This window comes from Dermacentor variabilis, chromosome 1, assembly GCF_050947875.1.
Source record: "Dermacentor variabilis isolate Ectoservices chromosome 1, ASM5094787v1, whole genome shotgun sequence".
Lineage (NCBI taxonomy): Eukaryota > Metazoa > Arthropoda > Arachnida > Ixodida > Ixodidae > Dermacentor > Dermacentor variabilis.
Window position 1 is genome coordinate 159,310,686 of NC_134568.1, and position 19,112 is coordinate 159,329,797.

A 19,112-nucleotide genomic window follows, 5' to 3' on the forward strand; every position below is an offset into this window, starting at 1 on the left:
TATGGTTAGCACGATCTGGAATGAGGAGGAGGCGCGCCTGAGTGGGGCCGCAATGTTCTGTGCATGGGAGAGAGAGAGAGAGAGAAGTGGTTCTTAATGAAGAAGGGAAAGTTAGCACTCTCTTCTGTAACCCTTGAGGGAGCATAGCTCAGCGCCAACTGGGAGGGGGACAGTGGAGCAGAAACAAGATAGGAAAGGAAAGGAAAAAGTCTCCAAGGCGAGTGCGAAGCAAATTAGCAGGCTGGAGCTCAGTGGGGCCGGCCGAAGTGGGCGGCCTTGTCAGTCGGTGACAGATCAGTCATGGGCAATCAAGGGAGGACCTCATGGTTTGGCAGACCTGGGGACGATAGTCTCGCCAAGAGCCCCATCGAGTCGAGGAATTCCATGACGCTGAGCAGTGCCGGAGGCTGGTTGCGGTGGGAGGGAAAAAGGATGTCCTTTTCTATTGCAGAAGGAAGGCCCAGGCGGGCGGAACTCCTGAAGCAGCCGGCCTCGATGTTGGAGGTACGTCGGGCAGGCCAGGAGGAGGTGTTCCACAGTTTCAAGCTCCCTACAGGAGCCACAGACCGGTGAATCGGCGAGCCCAAGCCAGTAGCGACGTGTCCCTGTCCAGCAGCAGCCGATCCTCAGGCGCAGTAAGAGCGAACTCTCCCTGTCAGCAAGGCCACGCTGCAGTAATGGCCGTGGTGGATGGTCCAGGGACATCCTCTTCTCCGGGTGACAAGCCAGGAGATGTCGTCGCAGCCTGCGCCGTGTGAAATCTCCAGTTGTCACTACAAGGCTGAGAGGGACCGCGGAGTGGTAGGTACTCTTTGCAAGGGCATCGGCCTCCTCGTTTTCCGTGATCCCCACGTGGGCTGGAAGCCAGTGCAGGGACACAGAGCAGCCAGACTCTTAGAGTGCCGCTATTCTGGTCAAGAGTAGGGTGTTCCCCAGGCTTGCCGTTTCCGGCCTCTGCAGGTTGAGAAGAGCAGCCTTTGAGTCGCGGAAGATGACTGCCGGGGTCGCTGGCAGCTCCTTCGCGAGTAGGTCGACGGCAAGGTGGAGGCCTGCTACCTCCAGTGCTGTTGAGCTCGCGTGTGCCAGGAGGCGACACAGCTTGCTCTTCTGCAGAGCGGGTGCTACGCCGGCTGCCGTTGATAAGCCTGTGTCTGGTACCACTGAGCCGTCGATGAAGCAGTATAGGTTGTCCGCGTGCCTCTCGTGAAGGAGCGAGATCGCCGTCTGCTGGAGGGGACAGGTTGGGGAGCGCCTCTTCGAGACACCCGGTAGCTCTGTGGCGATTTGGACAGGTGGTCGTTGTGGTGGGCATGGCTGTACTGCATTTGTTGTCGTTTTCCCTATGACCTTCTCATACAGGCAGCACAGCCGCCCCATCTGTGACGAGGGCCGGGAGCGTAGACGCACCAGGAGGGTACATTCATCTACGGCATGGTGTAGGTGGTCGATGTGCCTCAGCCCCTGTTGCAGGAATAGGAGCGACAGGGGCCATCCTCCTGCCTTGGCAAGAGTGGCAGCTACCTGTGAGGTCCGAGGGAGCCCAAGGCAGAGCCTCACTGCGGACCTGTGCTGCAGCTCCAGCTTCCTCGGGCGTGGTGGCGGTAGCGCCACCAGTGGAAGGGCGTACCGCAGGCGTGATGTGACAGCGGCATCATAGAGCCGCAGGGCCCACCTGGACGTACATCCCTGTTCCCGTGCAAGAAGCTGAGAGACTGCCTCGCGGACCCGGTGGTGTGTACAAGCAGCCCCTTTGTAGCAGGGAGCCACGTCAGCCGGTGGTCTATTCGTAGAGCAAGGTACGTGACAGCCTTGCTCCATGGATTCTGCACGGTCTCAAGGTGTAGCCGGGCAGTAGTACGGCGGGAAGCTGCTTTCGGATGAAGCATCAGCGCTCCCGTCTTGTTTGCCGAGATGGTCAACCAATGCTGCCCAAGTAGGTGGCAGCGGTGTCGAGGGCTCTTTGGAGGGCGAAGAGTGCCATATTGAGAGACTGCAACAATGCACGTACCCAGGGCTACGTCATCTTCGTAGATGGACTACTCGACGTGGACGTGGGGGTCGATCGGCCGGGCTATGGGCAGACAGTGAACTCTTAGATCGCCCCACCCGTACCATGAGAGTGCGGTCATGGAGGAACGACCATGGGAGAGGGGATCACCCCCATGACAATCCCCTTCGGACCGCCACTAGCCTTCTCCTTGCTTTCATTCATGTCGCTCTTTCAGAGCCCACCTCCTGAAACTTTCTGTACTGTAGGAAAGGGGGAAGGGGAAGGGTTCGTCAGAAAATTTTGGGGGAGGGAAACGCCCAACCCACGACGAAGGTCCACTCTCGTCGTTGGTGGGATGAAAGCGTGAGAAGAAGAACGTAGTGCTGCGCAATACAGGCTGTGCGGCGACGACGGCTACGATATGTCGCCAGAGTAGCACGAGTCGTTTGTATGGAAACAAAGCGCTGCATGAGCGGAGGTCCATCTGCGGCGGCTGTTGTAAATTGCGCCCACGCGTCACCCACGCGCTGCCACTCGCGATCTACTGATTTGCGAGGCAGTCGCGCCACACTTCGCTCCATTTGAAATGTGCCGCACCAGACATTTTGTCTGCGCCAGCTACGCTACTCACAGCGTTCTCTTCCTAATATAAACCGTGTACCTATATAATCATAATCGAAAGTATTCACACACGAAATTAAAACACGTAGAGAGCTGCACTCAAAGTTCGTATTACGTAGTATTGTAATCGTAGGTGAATGTTTTCCTTCTCGCTTCACTTCTGACCGCACATTTCAGACCGCTCTTGCTGTTATGACTCGCATTTTTGCTTCATTAAGTGAAGATATTGAGGATGTATAAGTTGTCAATGCAAAACTTAGTGATTTGTCTGGTGCACCGGGAACCCTGAAGGTTGTAGTGGATACTGCAACCTTCATTTTGTTTGTATCTAGATAGACACAAACAAGATGATGTGAAACAACTTCTGAAAGAAGTAGGTGAAACTAAGGAATATTTAGAATACACGAGTAAAAAGTTTGAATCGGAGAAGGAGCAGAATGCGTCTCTAGCCACCACAAGCAACAAATTAGTAGAAGATAACCAATCTCTCCAGCTCAAAGTTTCTCAGCTTGAGCAGTACTCTCACTCCAACAACATCGAAATCAAAGACATGCCTGTCACTCAAGGAAAAGACTGCGTCAATATTGTCGAAGCCCTTGGCGAAAAATTGGCTGTCCTGTTTAAGTTACATACACTGATACTGCCCACAGCGTTCCAACGCACAATACTGACCATAGCAACTTGATAGTGCGTCTTTGTTCCCGTGACAAACACACCACATTTCTTACTGAAGTTAGTAAATCTCGCTCTTCACCAAGTTGTCGTTGCCTTTCCTGCGCATCATCCTCGTCGGCGCATCTGTCGCATGAGGCAACTGGCAGGCAAAGTACTGACTCCCGTGGAACGCCAATCTGTTTTAATGATCATGTGACCCCCGAAAATAAGGTTCTGTTTGCTAAAGCCCTTGCCTTGAAAAGACAGCATAGATGGTCATTCCTCTGGACTGACAATGGCACTATAAAAGCATGGAAAGCGCAGGAAACAGGGGTCTATCGCATTTAGTACGATAAAGAACCTTAAGGTGTGCAAAGATGCCTAGATCAAGTCATTTGTACACGCTTGTGCGACGAATTCATGATGGCGTTAATTAATTGAATTAGTTAAATTATGGGGTTTTACGTGCCAAAACCACGATCTGATTATGAGGCATGCCGTAGTCACTGGGGGGCTCCAGAAATTCGGACCACCTGGGATTCTTTAACGTGCACCTAAATCTAAGTACACGGGTGTTTTCGCATTTCCCCCCATCGAAATGCGGCCGCCGTGGCGGGGATTCGATCCCGCGATTTCGTGCTTAGCAGCCCAACACCATAGCCACTAAGCAACTACGGCGGATAACTCATGATGGCGTACATATCGCAGCATGATGCCAACTTGATCACATCGAAGGCTGCGGGTTTCTTTCCAATTCGTGCGAACGACCACAGTTTGCTTAAAACACACACAAAAATGTCGGCCTTCCTTGGCTCTTTAGACTGTAGGTACTCGATTATTGGTCTATCTGAAACGTGGCTTTCAGCTGATGATAAGGACCTCTACGGTCTGTCAGATTGTGCGTGCGAGTATCGCCATCGTGACGGTGATCCATATGGAGACTTTTCCATCTACGTTGTGAATGGTTTACCATACACGAGACGTCACGACCTTATTCTAAACATCCCTAGGCGTGAGTTCGTTTGGATAGAATTTTGCACGCTTTCAATTACTGACAACCACTAGAAACTAGTCTGGGGTTCCATCTGTCGTTCTCCTTCATCTGATTATTCCAGCTTTCTCACTGAACTTTCAGTCATACTGCATCAACTTTCTAGGAAAATGAAAATGTATTGATTCTAGGGGATATTAACATAAATTTAGCAGAAGATTCTCATATCGTGACAAAAGACTACGTCACCTGCATCTATAGGTACGGCTACCAGTGTCTTATAACTGATTGTACAACGCTATGCAAACCGTGGTTCACAGTTTTAATAGACCACATTATCTCTAGTTTCACCATAGACGCTCAAGTTGATGTTATTGAAACTAATATTAAGCACCATTACCCCACATTTCTGTGCACTATCAAATCTATTTCTCAAGTAAATTTGATAAAATTGAATACACTAAAATTATTGAAGATGCACACTGGTCGCCAGTTCTCGTTGCTTTAGATTCTGAATCTGCGTTCACTGAACTTACTCACATTGTTAATACAGTCTTGAAATCATGCACTACCGTCCTGTTCTCAAAGCAGCGTTGTCATGCTTCCGTTTGCCCTTGCTATAAAAATTATATGTTGGATTATTTGAGATAACAGGACAACCTGTACAAAAAACCAAGCGGCAACCTTTCAACAGGCGCCTTATAGCACGATATGAGCATTTTTCAAACACCTTATCCACACTTCTTAAACATGCAAAGCACAGTTACTATGAAGACCGAATTCAATGGTGATGTGTGGTGTTTTATGGCGCAAGGGCCAGATGTGGCTACAGAGCGCCATGGCAAGTGGTAATGTTATCGATGAATTGCGGATGGCGGGGACAATGAATTCTTTATGATAGGTGTGACTTGGCTGCAAAAGGGCCTAAAACCTATCGCTGTAAATGGCGTAAAATATATAGGGTACTAAATTATTACACTGACTAGGTAGTGATGTGGGCTATGGCAATTGGGTTTCGTTAAAAACATGATGCAACAAAACATAACAATGACACTAGAGCTTGAAGAAAGCCCTTGAATACAAGGACTGTTAATCGTGTGCTAAAATTACCTGGCCAAATGATTTTCAGAGTGTCTGTTACAGCTAAAAACTCTAGGACTAATGTCAGGTTGAAAGGCGGTTCATTGCTAAGGAAGAATGTCGGATGAAGGGGTATATCTTCGGGATATCCAGAAAGGAAATACTTTTTCCTCTCTGCTTCTATTGCAAGGCATTGAATAAGAACATGCAGGACTGTGAGAATATCGCCGCACTTACTACAAATTGGAGGATCCCCCCCCCCCCCCAGTCAAGAGGTAAGGGTGAGTACCGTAGGTGTGTCCTATTATTAATCGGCAAACAAGTACATGCTTGTACCGTGCTGTTTTCTCACTTATCCAGTTCTCTAATTTTGCTTTTATCATGTGCAGCTTATTCAATGCTTGTGCATCCCGCTCTCCTTGCCAATGATTCCTCAGTTTACGACGTAGAAAAGACTTTAAGTCTGCGGCAGGGATGGGGACATTACCATCTGTGTCGCTAAAACTCACTGACGTAGCGTTTTCGTCAGCAGCTGCGTTGCCATTTATACCTTTATGGCCAGGTACCCAGCATAAGACAATTGTTTGGTTGCATCTATATGCGGAGCACAACAAGCTATACAGTTCATTCAATACGGAGTTCTTATGTTTTTGTAGGCTAATTAGGGCGCTTACGACACTTAATGAGTATGCGAAGACAACAGCCTTAGTGACATTTGTGAGCATTATGTGTTGATTAGCCGAGAGTATAGCGTATGCTTCCGCTGTAAAGATACTGGTGTGTGGGTTTAGCGCTCCAGATGTTGAAAATGAGGGTCCAAGAGCTGCGTAAGCAACACCAGCAGGAGACTTCGAAGCATCTGTGTAAAATTCATCACAGGAATGCTTCTCCTTAAGTTCAAGAAAATGCGATTGTATGTGAGGCTCAGGTGCTCGCTTCGATATTTATAAGAAAAAGATGTCACCTTGGATAGTTTGCCACTCGCAAGGCGGTGGAAGCCGAATGGGAGCTATTATGATTATCTAAAAGAGGGACCCTTGTTTTTTCTGAGAAATGACATGGATGTTGAATATCTATTTTAAGTTTCATGGCGTAGGAGAAAGTTAAATATGTCCTTTGTAGATGTGGAGACCATTCGTTGGATTCAACGTACAGGCTTTCTACAGGACTAGTCCTGAAAGCACCTGTAGCAAGACGGATACCCAAGTGGTGATACGAATCTAGCATCTTCAAGGCACTAGGCGTAGCAGGGTTATAGACTATAGCTCCGTAGTCAAGGCGTGATCGTATCAGACTTTAATATAACCTCAAGAGCTATACAGCTTCTATATAACTTCTGTCACTTCCCTGGGATGTGCGGGACAAGAGCTTCAGTAGATTCATTGTCTTCATGTACTTCGCCTTCAGATATTTCAAGTTGAGGATAAATGTTAATTTGGAGTCTAAAATGAGGCCCAAAAATATATGTTCATGGCTAGCAGGGCGCTGTTATCAATGAAAATAGATAGCGGGGTCAGGTAATATACCTCTCTTGTTCGAGAAGAGAACACATTTGCTTTCTTGCGGGTTTAATTTAAACCCATTCTCGTCAGCCCACTTTGACATTTTGTTTAGCCCAAGCTGTACATGTCGCTCACAGATGGAAATACATGATTTAAAACCTATTTGTACGTCATCCACATACACAGAATAAAACATTGTACGCGGGATGATAGTACGGAGCGAGTTCATTTTTACAACGAATAGAGTGCAGCTAAGCACAGCACCTTGTGGTACACCTGTTTCCTGTGTAAATAGACGAGACAGCACATTGCCAACTCTAACACGGAACGTGCGGTTAGACAGGTAACTTTGGATGACATTCAGCAAATCGCCTTGGATTCCCTTTTCAGCCAGGTCACGGAGAATTCCGTAGCGCCAGGTGGTGCCCATATGCCTTCTTCATATCAATACATACGGTCAAGAACAACTGCTTTATCACGAATATTCGTATCGATGCGGACAAGGTGATCAGTTGTAGATCTACCTTCCCTGAAACCACACTGTAGGGGGTCTAATAGTTTGTTACTTTCAAGGAAATGAAGGAGGCGCCGGTTCTCCATTTTGTCAAACAATTTACATAGGCAACTTGTCAAGACTATAGGCCTATAACTGCTGATCGAAGTTGGGTCCTTGACGTCTTTTAATATTGAAATAATTATTGCTGCTTTCTATGCGGACGGAATGCAGCTGGCAGAGAACACTGAGTTAAATAGGGACAGTAGTGTTTTGTGGGTTTGAGGGTGTAGATGTTTGATAATTTCATACAGTATTCTGTCGCTTCCTGGAGCGGACTTGTTACAACCATTTAGTGCAGCCTGAAATTCCGCCATGTTGAATGGACAGTTGTAAAGTTTGTTTCTATTTCCTGTCCGATTCAGAGGCAGCCGCTCCGCTTGTTGCCGGTGTCTCAGAAACGAATCTGAATGGTGGGTTGAACTAGAGATCTGTTCAAAATGTGCCCCTAGAGAATCAGCTTGGTCAATAAGTGTGTCTCCTAGTATATTTACCAATGGTAGAGGATGTTTCGCGTCATTTTATTCTGTTTAGCCAGTTCCAGGCTTTTTTTCATCTGTATTTGAATTATATCTAGAGATGTATTGTTGCCAGCTGTCCCTTTTGGCACGCCTGCGCGTTCTTCTGCCTTCTGACTTTCTTTTCTGGAAGCTTATCAAGTTATCAGTAGTTGGAGAGTCGCGAAGGTGACTGCAAGCCTTGTTTTGATTTTTTCGAGCTTCCTTACACTCCTCATTCCACCTGGGAATACGCCATTTAGAGGGCGATCCATTAGTTTCATGGATACATATTGACGCAGCATGCATCAGTTATAAACGCCGTCAAATATGACAGTGCGTCATCGATAGGGAGAGTACTGATGTCATCCCAGATCAAATGTGTCAGCTCTCTGTATCGTTTCCAGTCGGCACAGTCGACCTTCCAACCGGGCAGATGTGGAGAACACTTATCGCCTTTTGTTAATTTTAAGACAATTGGGAAATGGTCACTCCCATATATATATTTTATTACGTTCCACTCCACGTATGGTACGAGTGTACCTGATGTGATGCTTATATCTATGCATGAGAACGTTTTGTTTACCAAGCTGTAGAATGTGGGCTCTTTCTTATTCACTAAGCATGCACTTGTGGAGAAGAGAAATTTTCTAATAAGCGGCCTCTTGCAGCACAAAGAGAATCTCCCCAGAGGGTATTATGTGCATATAAATCGCCTACTATAATGTAAGATTCGGGGAGTTCTGCGATAAAACTCTGGATTTCTATTTTGGAAAGTTGATAGCGGGGCGGGAGGTAGAGAAAACTTATTGTTACTACCTTATCAAACAGCACGCGTTTCTGGTTGCAACTGCTTCAAGGGGCGTCTGTAACTTCAAATCCTGGCAGGCGACACCCTTATCTACGATTATGGCCACACCGCCCGACGAGGTGAGAGCATTATTGCGACCTTTGTGGTAAATCGCATATTGCAGAAGAAAGTTTGTGTGTGTAGAATCGAAGTGTATTTCTTGCACACACACAGTACCCTTGGATTAAACTTATGTAGGGGTTCCTTTATATCATCGAGATTCTGGAGTATATAGACCTCTCACATTCCAATATATTATCTGTGTAGCCATATTGGAAGTGTTTTGTGCTGTGTGTCAAGAAATATTCGTTGACTTAGCTCACGAGACCTTTCCGGGCCCCGTGATACGTGATTTTTCTTTTTTCTTGGCGCGCTCCACGGACCTACGCCGTTCCTTCGGCGTCTGAGACGCAGGAGTAGTGCTGCTTGCATCCATCGCCTCTTCAGAGGCGCTGGATGACGGTCGCTCGGCAGGCATACTAGGGGTTTTTCTGGGCCTGTCTGCGTGGGAAGGGGCCCTGGGACCTGCAGGCCCGGAGGTCTGCTGGTCATTCTTGGCTAGGGGTGGAGCACGGCTTGACGCTCCTGCCCGGAAGGCTGATGGCGTGACCGTCGTCACACTCCGTGTGACTTGGGCGGCCGCCAAAGGATGTGGCACTGCCCCCCGACGCGCCACATCAGTCTAGCAAGGAGTGGACTGACTGCGTAGAGAGAAAGGCTTACGTGCCTCTGGGAGAGATAGGTTAAGTATGACTTTAAGTTCTATGATTTCTTTCTCTTTTTTTTCCACGAGTGGTATGATCGCGAGTAGGCGGGGTGATCTCCTTCACAGTTGGTACAGCGGCTTGCTGAAGTGCAGATGTCAGAAGCGTGTTCAGAAGAACTACACTTAGCACAAGTAGCACGTCCTCTGCAGTTCTGCGACCCATGCCCAAAGCGCTGACACTTGAAGCATCGACGCGGATTTCGGATATACGGCCTGACACGAAGCTTACAGTAACCGGTTTCTATTGATTCGGCTAAACTACTGCTTCCGAAAGTAATGATTATGTGCTTGGTCGGTTTTGCTTGTCATCTCGCCTTATCATTATTCTTTGTACCTTAACGACGTTCTGCTGTTGCCATACTTCAAGTAATTCACTTTCACTGAGTTCGTAAAGGTTATCTTCCGAGATGACATCACGTACTGCATTCATCGACCTGTGTGGGCCCACTGAACTGGAATGTCTCCAAATGCTACAAGTTTTGAGAATTTGTCATACTGCGGTTTGTCGCGAACTTCAAGAAGATCGCCGCTTCCCATCTTCGTTACTCTATAACCTGCGCCGATTGCTTCCGTGAGGGATTTGGCTACAATAAATGGGGAGGTCGTTCGGACTGTACTAGTTTTGTGTTGGCTGTGTGCAACGTGGTACTTCTGAAAAGAGTGTTTCGTTTGTATGAAAAAACTGAATGTTTCATCGGTGCGCCCCCTTTTCAGGGAGCGATCAGGTAGGAGGAGGGAAGCATTTGCCATATAAAATTGGAAAATTCCGGGCGATGGTAGCCACCCACCACCGAGCCCAACAAAGGGATGCTACAAGGTTGCTAGAATACCTGCAGACGCCAGCCATGCATCGCCGCTGTAACCTGATATAAGATACCCAAAGTTGGATGATCACATCAGGTTAACCCTTGCCGCCCAGAATACGGAAGTGAAGAGATACAGGAAAGATGAAAAGGTGAGAGAGAAATACGAACATTGGAGAGGAGGACAGGAAAAGACGACTGCCGATTTCCTCCATGTGGGTCAGTCTGGAGGTGCCGTCTGTGTGAAGCAGAGGCCAAAGAGGTGTGCTGCCTCCGCCGGGGGGCCTCACAGGTCCGAACACCCGGCATCAGCCCAACCCCAGGATCGTCCTTTCCCCAGACACGGCTAAGCCACGCAGGCTACGCGCGGGAGGGTCCAACCCTCATGTGCTCGGGTACGTGGTGTCGCAACACACCAAACCCCTGCTGACACAGGCGCCCCTGCGGGGAAGACCAAATTCAACAATGCCGTAATAATACTAGAACAAAATGGCAGTTGGTAAATGAATTCCTAAACAATCGATGACCTCGAAACAAATGATCTATATAATTTATTGCTAAGTAAACGATATGAAAGGAAACGGAAAAATAATGACGCATTCTTTGATGACACAGCTAACTTACGGCCCAAAGCTAATTACTACCCAACACGTAACAACGACGTCTGGTATGGGCCATCCTTTCGTACTAATTACGGTCGTCAAATGCTCCGACATATAATTCCAACTCTTCTTAATCGGCGCAATGAGCACTGAGGACCTAACGACACGTTTTTTTTACTACAAGTTTGCGCCTCCTTTCTCCCTTTCTCGTTTCTTATTGTTATTCTTCGTTTTGCATTCTTCAGTGTTCCTGAGCGTATCGTGTTAATTCTGCCGCCTTCACCTATTTGTTATTGCAAGAGGATGTTCACAAATTTTTTATTGAATATGATGTTTACCTATGCACTGTAGTCTTTTTTTTTATTGTTCTGCCCGTGTTCTGTTGCTGCCGGTTTTTATGTACGGGGGTGCGCCCCTCTGTCAAGCCAGTCATAGGCTTTTTGGGCGCACCCCTAACATCCCTGATGTTGAAATAAAGGTATTTGTATTTGTATGCTGATTCACATTACCCGATTACATCACTATCTATAAATGGTGCGGTCATAACATCGCCGAATGAGATAGCTGATGCCTTCAGGGATTACTTTTTGGCACATACTACCCTCCATCACAGTCCTGACTTTTCTCATTCGTTCTCCCGTCAATCAAAATCTTTTTTTCTTCACCTCCTTAACCCTGACGAAATTATATTATATTATCAACCCTTAAATGTATGGCGTATTATGACCGAAATTGCTTCTGCCCTATCGAAACCTGATTCATCATTATCGTGAGCTTCAATTGTGCACTCCTCAGTCAGTTAAAAACAAACTGAAGTGTAATAAAAAAACAACGTTCGCCAAAACCGTGCTGAAGATGCTAATAAAACAGGGAACTCTGTCCACAGGTCAAACAAAATTAGATATGTCTGCTAATTCTTTCGTCTTTCATTCCTGCATCGGTCGTCAGAGCGCGGCAAGTAACCGTTTTCCCCCGAACACACAGTGGCACTCATCTTGACGCAGCTGTGGCGCGTAAAGCAGGTCGGGCGTTTCCGAAGAACAAGCTTCACGAGCTGCGCGTCTCACTGCAGCTGCGTTGGCTCGCTCGGCCCGGCGGGGCCTCACCATATGTTCAGGTTCTATTTCCATAAGCGAACTACACGTTCACTCTCGCTGGTCTATCGCCTCGGCTATGAACCGGCGAGTCCTCTGCACAGAGGACACCGCTGCAACTGGTGAGTAGCCGAATAGCCTACGTACCGGCTAGTGGCACCAACGGTCTCCGACAGTATACCGAGCAGAGGCTTACATCAGAGAACAATAATTAAAAGAAATGTGTTATTTAAATTCGCTAATGTTGTTGGCGTTTCTCAGAGAGACTACTGCAGCACAAGCCGTGCGCATGATATGACGTAAGGTGATGCGTCTTCACCCTGACGCTGTGTCCAATGTCCCCTAAGCGGTGCGCATGTCTACTAGAATTCTTGCGCATCACCAGGTAAAATTCAGGTGCACCCTTCTTTTTTCTCATGTGCTGAATGTGGGGGCATATCGCTGTTGCACTCATTCAGTGGGCATCACGATGCCGCTGACTGTGTGGCATTCCGTTCTCAAAATTGCTTCTATTCCCTCTGCCGCTGCGAGAGTTTGGTGGGAGCGTTACTACAACGGAAAGTCATCCACCGCGGCGAGGAAGTGTTTCAAGTGACAGCACGGAGGCGGCTTAGTGTGCTTGCTAAAGGCGTGGCTTCGGCCAGTCACGCAATATTGCTTTTGTCTAGTAATGAGAGCCACGAGAAGAAAATACTTCCTGGTGCTGCTACTAGGTTTCGCTTATAGCACGACAACTGAAGAGCAGCCATTCCACTCGCTCCTATATAGAACCCGAATGTAAAGTTTTTGGTTTCGAAGTCACCGTGCGAGTTCCAGGGTCTTGTCACAGCCGCCCTCTGTGTCTGGGCTCCTGCATGCAGCTCGCTTGTGACATGGAATACTAAAGACAGAAAGAACTTCTGAACATGCCGCTGAATATGTGGAATATGTTTGTACTGCTATATTGCAATCTTATGTCGCACCTATACAAGTTAACAATTTGTAAGTAGGTTATGCTCCTCTCTGAAAGGCTTTGACGGCCGAGCGTGAATCGCTGTAGACGTGGGTGGTGGTCGGGTCTGTGAGCGCGAGTGCGGTAGCGACCTGTTCTACTGTCTCGGACTTGTGGGTCTTGACTGTGAGAGCGTTTGCAAGCCAAGCACTACAAATAATCAATAGATCCGCACCGCTGCAGCATCACACCATCAGCCAGTTCCCGGCACACCTCGGAGATATCGAGGACGCTTCTCGCAATCTCAATGAGATGGCTCACAGGAGCGCGCGAGACCTAACTCTCCGCGACGCCACCTATTCTGGTCGTGACCATCCCAGCGATAATCGGGACCCTCCCTCCACATATAAAGAGATAACAAAGCACTTTTATCTAAACCGCAGAATATACAGCACACCTCACAATAAGCTCACCAGGCCTCAAGCCCTCACGTTCAGAATGCTTCAAACAAACACGTACCCCACGCAGAACAGACTACATCACTACATGCCTGACCTATACAAAACATCATATTGCGAAAATTGCCATAGCACACTAGACGTACATCACTTGCTCTGGCCGTGTGGTCGGACCCACGCAAACAAGGATCAAGACTCCGCCAGGCTACAAGAAGCATTACGCAGCACGGACCTGGCGGAGCAGCTCTAGGCCGTCCAGCGAGCCCACGATGCGGCCAGGGAGTTACAACTCCCGGTCCCAACGTGGGAGTAGCCCGCTCTATGGGACCTTGCGTCCCGTAGCTCACAGGACCTTTCATTAAAGTTATTCCATCCATCCATCCATCCATGTAGACACGCGTAGCTACTTTAGTTGACGACCTATAGGACCACCTAACCAGGAGATCCACTGGAAAAATTATATAGTCCAGTCGTTCTAAGTTTAACTAGAGCTATGGAGCACCCAGATTGCCCGGCAGGGTCCCAGTCTACGCGACCATGCGAACGCACCGGCAGCGCGTGAAGTGCTTAATTCTGAACTTTTGGAAAAAAGGGTTGCACGATTCTTTCGCCTTTCCTGCGCGACGTTTTGATTTTATAAGTAGTGGTGTTCATCTTTGAGAACGGTCATTTGGCCCTGCCGTCGCTTCACTGTCGAAAGGAAGGCTGTGCTTGCCAACTTGCAAACAGGAGGCTTTCCAAACGCGTGTGTGCAACACATATTTTTTTTTTCGAAGGACCGAGGATGGGCGCGTTAGGAGGTCTTGTGCCATCTACTTGCGTATCTACGTGACACCGAACTTCTGGACACGTGGCAACACGTTTCTGAACATCAGAAGAGACGCACAGGTGACGCAATTTCCCGTCTAAACAGGCAGGATAACACCGCCTCTAGCGAACAGAACCAACCAACCAACCAAAGTTACGTCAGAAAAAAAGAAATTCATGATTGTTTGACGTCGTAATGAAAGGGCGCGTGCCATATTAAGTTAGTCGATAACAAGTAGGTTGAATGCAAAATCTACCCTCCCAATCAGCATTATCAGAGCACTCCGCGCTTACTTAGAGCACGTAAACTATGGCGAGAAAAGGTGGCGATTCAAATGGTGAAACGTACGCAAGTGGTGACGCAAGTTCCATGACATATTTTTACAGAAAATTGGTAATAGACTTAGGCACCACATTGTTTCTGGGTTGCAGCAGTGAATGGTCCAAGAGTTCGTTTTCCTTACTGCTTTTTCCTTTTTTTCCCTCTGTTCTTTCTTTTTTTTTTTCGTTAGATCGTTTTTGGATCTTCTTCCAGTTCAAAAGGTGACATTTCTCACTTGAGGAATTGCGCCTAGTCATTAACATGCGCAAATAAATCGACGCAAACGCATTCTTAGCTCTGCTTGCGGCGCAATAAAAACTTCCCTATGCCGACACCTTGAGCGTTGCGAAACGTCACGTAGGCCTGTACTCATCTATCATAAAACGTTGTGCGTGTTTGTCTTCTCCCCCATATTATTCTTATTACCTGTCACGCTCCGTCTGTTGACGATTTGCGTTCCAGAAACATGTCTTATTACACGACATCATCGCCTTCCTCAAAATAGCGCAGCTATTGTCTTCAATGTGAACAGTTCCTTCTTCCAACTTAAAGCGAACCTGCATAAGTTTCTGCTCGGTCGACCTCACGGGATATCCCTATTCACTGTCTTTCTACACTGAGGCGGCAAAATCGCATACTGTCCTACTACTTTTGTGCACAGTTTGTGCAAGTGATGTGATTTTCTGCCATTGGGGCTTGTTGTGCGTTGGAAACGTCGCAGTTGAAATCTAATTTTATATCCGACATTCGCATTTAGGGGCGGCAAATTTTCTTTAGCTGATAACGTGAACATCCATCATTTTCGTGCGTGCATCTGATAAATTTGAAGAAAGGCTCTTTAAAAACAAAACTAATAAATTGCAAATACGTCGCTATGAATAGCTCTTGAATTGTGCAAAATTTGTGCAGCGCAATAAAAACGAAGACAGAAAAGGAACGCAGAAACGGCATTGACTGGCGCTGTCATATGAACAGCGCCAGCCCCATGTCGTTCTATCCCAGCACTTCCGGACATCGACTCTAGTTCACCGCTTTTACACCACGTGGCGTACAGACCTTCCACATTCAACATTCACGCGATGACGCATGCAGTGTACTGAACGAAAACAGAATACGCATAAAAATATAGCAGGATAACGCAACAGCTTTCACCGCCGAGCGCGAATCGGGAATCGCAGATCTGATAATCCCCGCACGTATAACGAGCGGCCGGCTGGTTAATTGTGAATGAGCAGTTTTGTTGCGATTGGGCGTACAAGAGGTTCTGTCGCGCTTCGAGAAGACGAGTGCAGAATATTGAGCAAGCGACGTGCTCCCTCTCCATCCCATGCTTCGTCCAACTCTTTTGTCCGATTGTTGTGCGGCTTGATCGGATTATTCTTTAAAAACCAGCTTTTCACATTACAAGCACTGCAGAGAGAACGTCGTTTTCTTGCTGCAGTGCTTCTAATGTGAAAAGCTGATTTTTAAAGAATAATCCCAGCTTGCAAAATGGTGGTGGGCGCGTGTTTCACGATATGCAGACGCAGGACTTGACGCCTTAATCTCGGTCGACTTCCCCGTCATGTTCACTTGCCACGGACAGATTTCTTTTTTTTTTCTTTTTGCATAGGTAACGTGCACAAGTCGAGTACCTTTTCTGAGGGTTTGGTGAGCGATGGTAGTAAAGGCCGGAATTTATCTGTGTTTGGTTAATGTTCAAAGACTTTCTTCACTGAAGGGTGTCAAGTAAGGCACATTAGTTTGAACCTGGAATATTTCCGTTCTTTTCGCAAGCTCACATCCAAGGAAGACGTCCGAAGTAATTTATTTCCTTATGTACACGCCACGCTGTGGCGCACCCTCGCTTCGTAGCTAAGCATTGGTGAAACCGTAATAAAACGGAATATAGGCTGAGGTACACGACCAAATTCATCTCGTTGGCTCAGCGGCTATATGGCCTGCTCCGTTGTATGAGCTCGGGGGTTCATAGCAGACTCTTACGAACGGTTCTTTTTTTAAAAGAGAACAAACTACATGCACGTGTATCTTTACGTTGTAGTGAACGCTAAGAAACTCTAGATGCGAATGTTCCTTTGTGTTTATACAAAAGTTTTCATATGTTCAATATGTGACATGGCTCTCAATTTGATGCAGGTTGACAGTGAAATCGACATTATGTGGCTTAATTATTGTGACTATGCTTTTGAAAGCGCAGCTCTTAGGCGCCCGTTCCTGCGGCAAGCGTCGGCGTCGGCAAAACCGAGCGAACGAGCGCGGCAGAAGGATAAAAAAGCGAATGTGAAGTGCAGTGGAGGATGAAAGACGCGAGGAGGAGAGGGTATGGCGAAAGCGTGAGAAGAAAATCATAGTGTAGCGACGATGGCTACGAGATGGCGCCAGGGCAGCGCGCGTCGTCTGGGAGGACTGCCGGCGGGGCGGCTGCTGTGAATCGCGCCCACGTGTCAAGCACGCCCTGCGTCTCGCGATCTCCAGATTAGTGAAGAAGTCGAGCCACACTTCGCTCCGTTCGCAACGTGCAGCACGAGACAGATTGTCTGCGCCAGCCAATATATCGCGAAATGAAAACAGGTATACAGCTGCGCTCAAAATTTGCATATGAGGAAGATGAAGTGTCTGCGAGCCAGAACGCTATTTCTCTAGCTCAGCTGTTTTTTTTTCCTTATTTCTGCGTACATCTCTGGAGAGTCGGCATGGTTCGTGGCGCGGATGCAAGTTGACGTCCCCGTGCATCTCCCGGTAATGGCGAATTCAGCGACGGCTGCGTCTAGGAAGCGGACCAGCCTCCAGAGCGACACCGACGGCGATAACACCAGCGTCTACTCGCTCAGCAGTGCGGACTTCTCCGATGACGCCTTCGAGCTTGTGCGGAGCCGCAAGGCGAAACGAAGACACACCACCAGGGCATCCATGTCTTCGAGCACGCCAACGGTAGGACCAACTCCGAATACCGCACTCAGTACGATTCTGTTTGTACCAGAACTCGCTACCGACAACCTGAGGCGACTCAACAGGCAGTCCGTATCGGTGCAACTTGAAGCGGTGACGCCAAATAAGATAGCAGACTTTAGAGTCAACACACGTAAAAATGTGTTGGCTACCGACGTCACACATTAGACTGCGCTGAGAAATTTGACTACAGTTACAGAACTAGGTGGCGTTAAGCTCCGCTCGTACATCCCCCACAACAGTGGTTCAACTACTGGTGTCATCTACGACGTGGACGTCTCAATCTCGAGCGCCGACTTGCCGATTCTAGTGAAGCCTGCCGTTGATGGCGTCGCCATAACACATGTGTATCGCCTCGGCACATCCCCCTGTGTGAAAATTATATTCAAAGGTGAAACTCTCCCTTCGCACGTTGTAGGAGTTGTCGGACGATCTCGCCGCTGCCACCAGTTGTAAGAGTTGAAGAGGTCGATCCCACCGCTGGCATCCAGATGTAAGGGTTGTAGGTCGTAAGGAGGAACTTGGAGGGGGTGGGGCAGGACTAGGCGAGCAGGATTTATTTACAGATATTTACATTAGATCAAGAGACATTCGACAGTATAGCGTGGCTCCCAAATGGAGCACGCAAGACGAAACATACAGCAAACGAGCACACAGCTCACGAGCACGAACACGAGCACCGAGCACGACGACGAGCACGAGCACATTGACGAGCACACAGCTAAGGAGCACCCTAGATCCCTAGGTGAGGGAAAAACGTTCGACCAGACAACGTAGAAAGTCCTCGTGGCCGGCCCGCCTTTGAGGGAAGGGGCTAGGGGGTTTACACACACACATTCCGCACAGGTTTCACTGCCCCCTCCGGGGTGAGACGGGCTTCGCAGAACTCGGGGCTTACGTCTTGAAAGGCGCGTTGGTTCCCCGAGCTGACCCCCGCAGCGTGGCCGCCGATTGTCCATTGTCTTGCGTCCTGTAGTCGCCACGATTGTCAGCAGACCGTGACGAATCCTAGGGCCCACGTACCGCAACGAACCCTTTTGTTAGGGAAGCTCTTCTTGCTGCAGAGGGACCATATCGGTGGTGGCGGGTTCAGTAACAATAGTTGGTCCGCCGATCGCGTTTAGTCACAACGGCGCCGAGGGGGTGTTGAAGCGGCACCTCGAGGTCCCTACGAAATGAGTCACCGCAGCAATTGTGATAGGCTTCCATGGGTCTCTTTGGGGTAGCTCGCAACGCTCGAAGCTGCAGCTGGCTGAGAAAACTTGCATGTTGCCACCTCGGCAGGCCATTCCTAACAACATCAAGGTGGGCCACTTTAGACACCCTGTGCGACCATTCATCCCAAGGTCACTGCAATGCCGCAATTGTATGAGGCTGGGACACGTGAGTGCGAGAACACGAGAGTTTGCTCACGCTGCAGCGAGCCCCACGCTGCAGACTCTTGTGCAGCCACGGTCCTCAAATGCACCAATTGTCTTGGGTCCCATGATGCTTCCTCGAAGGACTGCCCCAAAATGAAGAAGGAAAAGGCGATCTTGAAGCAGATGGCGAGAGATCATTCGTCTCGCCGGGAAGCTGTTGCGGCCGTTAGAAAGCGATGCTCCCGACGCCGCCGGACTTCAAAGAACGCTGATACCTCTAT

General features: G+C 48.4%; 1 protein-coding gene across 1 annotated transcript in view; it reads left to right on the forward strand.

The window, feature by feature from the left end:
- The first annotated feature begins 11,977 nt into the window (after window positions 1-11,977).
- LOC142587432 (MARVEL domain-containing protein 1-like) overlaps window positions 11,978-19,112 on the forward strand; it is a 124,762-nt gene continuing 117,627 nt past the window's right edge. The window contains exon 1 of the mRNA XM_075698449.1: window positions 11,978-12,125. The gene's annotated coding sequence lies outside the window, so the exon portion shown is untranslated. The remainder of the gene's footprint in view (window positions 12,126-19,112) is intronic.